Raw genomic sequence first — 6,996 nt, forward strand, 5'->3', positions numbered from 1 at the left:
GCGGTATAGATAGGGTCTTTCCAATTAGGAGAGGGTCCAATTTAGTGAGGGATTTATCCAAAACGAGAAACCAAATGGATATTCCCATTAAATATGTTAATGCAAAATGGGTTAAATATTGAACTTGATTTAAATTGTTTTAGCAGTAATTTTTAGATTTCGTTTATTGTTCTCCATCTTGTTTGTCCATTAATTCAGTCTGTGCATTAATTCAGTCCGTCCTTATAGTTTTTTACTTATTTACTTTAGACTGACCTCAGTGTCCCTTCTCCTAGCTCTAGTCTTGAATAGAGACTGAACCTTTTAGGTGACACTGTTTCCGATCTACAATCTTTTAAGCTATGGTGTCACAATGACCTATTTTTAGAGATAATAGGGTAGTGCAGCTTTGCTATATGGGTTCCTACAGTACTCAGGATCCTTCTAGGAATAGACGTGGAGGTGATTATCATCTGCACGGCTTTGGGTATATTAGGAATGTGCCATGTAGCCAATCCCAGGACAAAGTCAAGATGACGAAACACATTGGGGTGGGCTGCATGGCAACTAGTGGGAAGAGTTTTGTCACAACAAGAGACATTTTGTTTTTATTCACAGTGTCTTAGGATATCACCAGTACTCGGCTTAGAGATTGACACAACGCTCTAGGTTTTACATCTTTTATGCTTGTTCATACATACACCTTGCAAGTGCAATGTATGAAGCTTTTACAATTATCAATGTGTTTAGAGGTTATCACACTAGTGGAGCTTTTTTCTTATCCTCTCCCATGTGATTGCACACACCCATCTACACTGAGTGGAGAGGAGCTGTAGATTTAACCCTTTACGGGTAACTGCCTTGATGCCAAACAAGCGAGTGTAAGGCAATACCTCTTGGTGAGTTCCTAACTGACGGGGAGCGGTTCTGTGTGACACGCATGGTGTGATCTGAAGACTTTCTCACCCATTGAAAGATGTTTTACTTGATCTTGAAATTTCTCTTTCTTCTTATGGACTTTCAGTTACTGAATTTATATTTACTCACCCTTATGTCTACATATCATTTGTTGTTCCTTTTAGTTCTGCTGTTTACTCGGTTGTTTCTTTTGGGGTGATCATTATTATAGCAGCAGCTATTGGATATAAATATATATATACTTACAATTTATTTCATTTGTTTTGTGGCGCAACAGTGAACAGGTGTTTTTTACAGTCAGTTGTTCATTTTTTGGCATATACATTGTCCATCATACCTCGTATACATCCTACATCATATACATGATCATCCATCATACTTCATACACATCATACGTTTCTTATACCTGTTTATTTTTTTAAAAAAATTATTTAAAATGTCATTGAAAACATTATATACAAGACACATTAACACTTGAAGTACAGGTAAACCCTATACCTATGTAGCGCCTACCCCAATGTTCCGGGAGCCTGATGGTGACTACATGGGGTAGGGATGGCTGACATACATTTTCGGGGTGCCGGTTTGTGGGCATGATGGGTGATGAACAAGAAAGAACATTGGGCACCAGTCACTTTCATGCTTTAAACAGAGTGAAATTTAATTCTTGAACAGGAAAAATTGTGGGCGAGACGGGATAGGGCACAGGACACCCTTAATAAGGATCAGCAACAGGTAGATTAGCATGCTCCTTAGACAAAAATAGGTGAGACAAGGCAGACAGCAGTACAGGAAAAAAAAAGAGCCTTTAAGCTAAACCAGCACATCTGTACTTTGTAGGACAGACTGTCTCCTCTAGTAACTGAACTTTACTAACAGCTTCATACACTCAAATTCCCTTGGATAAGTTTTCTCTGAAGTCCTCGCAGCCACTTTATAGCCTCCGGCTCACAAAAGTCTCCTCTGGTGCTCCCTTAGAACTCCATCCCTCTAGAATAATTTTCAGATCTTTGGCAGGCATAAACTTGAACACCCAGATAGGCCTCGGACAGGCCTAGCAGCTGGCAGTCACCTGGATAGGTCTCAGGCTTCAGGCCTAACAGCCAGAAACCGTACACACATCTAACCAGGCCGAAGCCCTGGGTGGGAAGACTGACCCTGATTACCTGACTTCTTTCCATTAAATAGTTTTTCCCAGTATTCATAGCAGCGGATCTGATTGGCTAAGAAAAGTATGTTTATCCATAACTTGAATATACTGTAGCTCATCATACTAGTGTCAAAGGCAACAGTGCCACCTACTGACAAAAGGGAGAAGCCACAACTGCATAGAATTAGAACAGAAGTCATTTGACAAATAAACACTACAAATTAGCCAGGCTGGCTACCACCCTGCATAACTAAATTTACCTGCAGCCCTATTCTAGGATGAGGGTGCTACATTCCCCCCCTTTCAAGGAGACTATGTCCTCGGAGTCTGCATAAAAATATTTGCTCTCAAACCCGAGAGTGGATGTCCTGGCAAAAAATGGATGGGAAAGGGTAAACTTTGAGTTACAAATATGTGTGGCATTCCACATGAAAACAGATGAAAAATGCAATAGAGCAATGACATCCCATAATGACATTACATCCTATCGATCTAATATACTATACTATACGATAAGTAATAGAAAATATTGGTGCCGAATCTATTTAAGGCACTGTTTCTCCTCAGCTGAGGAAGACGCAATATATAGAGAACACATATAAACAGTTGACTATTCAATGTCAATAGAAAATAAGCATTACTGTACAAAATTGAAGGCACTGTCTCTCCTTAGTCAAGGAACACCTGATATATACTATATCTACCACTATAGTAGTATCTATCCTACAGCAAACATTTATGTATTCATTTGAAATGTTGTCTGTCCTCAGCCGAAGAAGACAAGTATTAGCACTATACATTACACTAAAGAACACATATCTATTTAGAACATTATCTGCTCTCAGCCAAGGAAGACATGAGTGTATAAACAAACTCACAGTAGTATATATTTTATGCTCTACAGTTCTAACAAGTAACTCTACACTGAAATATCAACTGCATGAAGCAAGCCTCACTCCCAAAAGAGTAATACCTCCTTCCAAGAAGTATATATACATCCTATCTATATACTTTAAAGTGGGGTGCCCCCTAAAAAAAGTCATTTAAATTTAAAAGTCAGCAGCTACAAATATTGCAGCTGCTGACTTTTAATAATCGGACACTTACCTGTTCCAGGGTCCAGCGATGTGGGGGAACGAAGCCCCCCCCTCGTTCCCCGCTCCGCTTGCGGCACCGGCATTCTTACTGTGGGCAGCCGGCTGTGGCTTCACAGCCGGGCACCCACTGTGCATGCCGTGATATGCCACACAGTCATCTGGGACACATGACAGGTCCCAGATTCCCAGATGACTGTGCGGCGCAGAGGGGAAGTGATGTCAGTGACCGGCACTGAAGGAGGCAGACTACGAATGGGACCCCCTAGCAATAGGCATTTAGAAGTGAGTACAATTATTTTTTCCAATTATTTTTTTTAATGAATTTTAAGCTATTTTTTTTTTTTTTGGGTGGAAACACCACTTTAAGCATTCAATTCATAAACATTTTTCTATAAAGATAAAGAATTTACTGTTCGCATAGATTGGCTCCTAAAACAAAAAGTCACTTGAATACTTTGCAGTCCATGTAGCATAGGTTTCAGATGTAAACTGGCCCCAGCCCACAAAAGCACAGCCTATCTGACTACCTAACTAGAGTATCACATTGTCTCTGAAACCCCAAAGTCCAATGGCACAGAATTTTTCAAGTGCACCAACACAAAGTCATCTTTTTGAAGATTCATACTGCCTCTGTCTCTTCAAATTTCATAGGTACAAACTTTAGTGTGAAAAATAATGCTGGCTCTGTCACAAGTCCAACAGGTATTTTCTATGGCTTTACATTTTGTACTAGAGTTCCATTATAGAGGAACAGCGACCTGCTATTCTCTAATAACTGATTCCAAGAACTTAAAGACTTGAACTGAAGTGTTACAGACTTTCAATCAGGCAACACAAACTTAAACAAGGCTTGGCCTTTTCCAGAAGACTTAGGCTATTTTCCTCCCACATGTAGGACAAGGACGTGCTAAATCTTCAAAGCAACAAAGCAGCATATCACTTTGCATGGTAAGATATATTGGCAATTCCAAGGCAACAGGTCAATACATCACCTTAAGGGCACTTCTTGTGACCGCCGGTACCAGGAGCCTAGTCCAGCAGTAAGGAGGAGCAAAGGCAGAAGTGTCCCACAATAGGATTTCTTCCATGTGAAGTAGCACTTCCTGTGGAAACAAACACAACTAAACACAGCAACAGAGCTGTGTTCCATGCTGACTCAAGAACAATGGCTTGTGACATCAATCCACTGTGCATATCTTTATTGAATCTTAGCAATCAGAGTCTCTGGCACATGTGGGTATAGGTAATCATACTCCTCAGCTACCTTTTTCACTACAATGCCTTGCAGTTTAGACAACCTTGGTAGAAACTGAGGGTCTCCACAGCCAGGCAACACTGGAGTATCTGGAGCACACTTGACAGAGTAACCTGCAATGGTAACAGGCTTCTGAGAAACACTTGTAAATGAAGAGGTTTCTCGCACAGCAACATTTGTGGTTTTTGCATAATGAGTCCACCGCTCCTCTTCTGGAGAACAGGAGATGTGGAGGTGGATGGTTCAGGCCTATTACTGGAGATACAAGTAGGTGAGGGAACATACTTCTTTATAGGCTCAAATTGCTGCTCAGGATCACTATCAGTCCATCTTTCTCCAGGGGACACAGTGTCAGAGAACAACTCCTAGCAGACGGGGGGGGGGGGGGGGGGGGTTATTTACTAAAGGCAAAACCACTTTGCACTGCACTTGGAAGTGCAGTCGTTGTAGATCTGATTGGGAAGATAAAAAACAGCTTTTTTGCTTGTACATGATTGGATGCTAAAATCAGCAGAGCTTCCCCTCATTGCAGATCTTCCCCTCTTATCTAAAGTGACTAAATATAAAGTGGATTTGCCTTTAGTAAATCAACCCTAATATGTCAGAGTCTGACTCTGTGGAGAATTCTTCAGCTGGGAGTAAGTTAGGTCTCACTCTCAAACATACAGTGGCAGACTTCCCTGACTCTGCTCCCTTTGTGGCTACGGGTTTCACTGCCCCAACAGGCATAAAGCTCTCATTTACATCTGGCTCCATCATCAGGGAAGTAGGTGACCTTGACGGCGGTCACAGAAGGTCACTAAGGCACCTGGCTTTGTAGTGAGCATGGTTGCAGTAGATACGGTGATGGGCAGTGATGCTGGCAGATGCAATAAGAGCGGATTCTTTAGTGGACAGAACAGCCGTGGCAGCTACCACCGGAGTAGGTTCCAGTGCAGCAATAGCAACACGCTTGCTCCAATCTACTTGCAACACCTGTGGCGATAAGGCTGGCAGGACTACCTCCAGTAGGGATTCCCCGCATTGGCCAAAGGTGATCCAGGGCCGGATAGTAGCCAGTCCTGAGCACTTGGAACACAGCAGCCCAATAGCTTCATAGCCTCCCGCCATGTTGAGCGCCAGGTTACCTTTAGGGATGAAGCGTACTGCAGTCTCGGTAATAACCTCTCTCAACCTGACAGACCCAGGGCTGACACCCGGTGCAAAGATTTTCCCATAAGCACTGGAAACTCCAGGATAGGCCATGCTTGCTTCTCTGTCTCTCAGCATGCGGATCCCAGATGGCTCCTGATCGCGTGTCCTCCTCTGCAGAGTGGTGGCGCCTCCATCTGCCAAAGGATTGGTCCGGCTGCTCAGCAGAAACTTCAACGTCTGCCTCTTTCTTCCAGCAGCATGCCAAAACTGTTATGGAGTCTGCCTTAACTCCTTCAGCACTGGCGTAAAGTGACAAAAGACCAGGCTGACACTCTCCCATAAGCTATAAGACAATTAGGTTCTTCCCCACGTGGTTTACATGAACAGTAGCACAGCCTCTGGGGTACACGAACATTACTTGCTACTCTTCCATGGAGCCAAACAAAATTTCTGTGTGATTGCAGTCCATTGCTAGGGGTGACCACCACAAAAATAATGCTTTGCCTCATGTTGGGCACCAGATGTAGAGCCTATCCCAATTTTCCAGGAGCCTGATGGTGACTACTTAGGGTGCAGGTTTGTGGGCATGGTGGGTGATAAACAAGAAAGAACATTGGGCGCCAATCACTTTAATGCATTGGGCGCCAATCACTTTAAAACTTAAACAGAGTGAAGTTTATTTCTTGAACAGGAAGAATTGTGGGAGAGAGGGGACAGGGCACAGGACACCTGTAATAATGATCAGCAACAGGCAGATTGGCAGACTCCTTAGACAAAAATATCTGAGACTAGGCAGACAACAGTACAGGAAAAAAGAGCCTTTAAGCTGAAACAGCACATCGATACATTGTGGGACAGGCTGTCTCCTCTATTAACTGAACTTTACTCACAGCTTTATACACTGTTTCCCATGAGTTCTCTCTGAAGTCCTCCAACCCAGTAAAGGCAGGTGTCCAAATACTTTTGACAATATAGTGTAGGTGAGACTTTTTTGCAGCCTAAGGCCGCGTACACACGGGCGGACTGTTCGCCCAACTTTGTCCGCTGAACAGTGTTTGGGCGGACAGTCCGCTCGTGTGTGGGCTTTCAGCGGACAGTTTCAGCGGACAGTTTGACGAACAAGGTTTTTCGGAAATTCCGTAAAACTGTCCGCTGAAACCTTGTTTCAGCGAACAGTCCGCTCGTGTGTAGGCTTGTTCGTCAAACAAAGTTGCGCGCATGCTCAGAAAGGATTTTCACGCCGAAAGTTATAATGCAGTGTATAGGACGTCATATTTTTCGTCCCGTCGTACGTGCTGTTCACGTCATCGCGCACGGTTTCAGCAAACTGTTCGTTCGTCGTGTGTGGCCATGTCCGTCCATGCTAATTTTGAGCGGACTGTTTGCCGAAACTGTTTGACGGACAAAGTTGGGCGAACAGTCCGCCCGTGTGTACGCGGCCTAACTGCATAATCGGGCCCAAC

The sequence above is a fragment of the Lithobates pipiens genome, unplaced genomic scaffold, assembly GCF_037356315.1.
Source record: "Lithobates pipiens isolate NorthernLeopardFrog02 unplaced genomic scaffold, aLitPip1_a1.2 Scaffold_1, whole genome shotgun sequence".
NCBI lineage: Eukaryota > Metazoa > Chordata > Amphibia > Anura > Ranidae > Lithobates > Lithobates pipiens.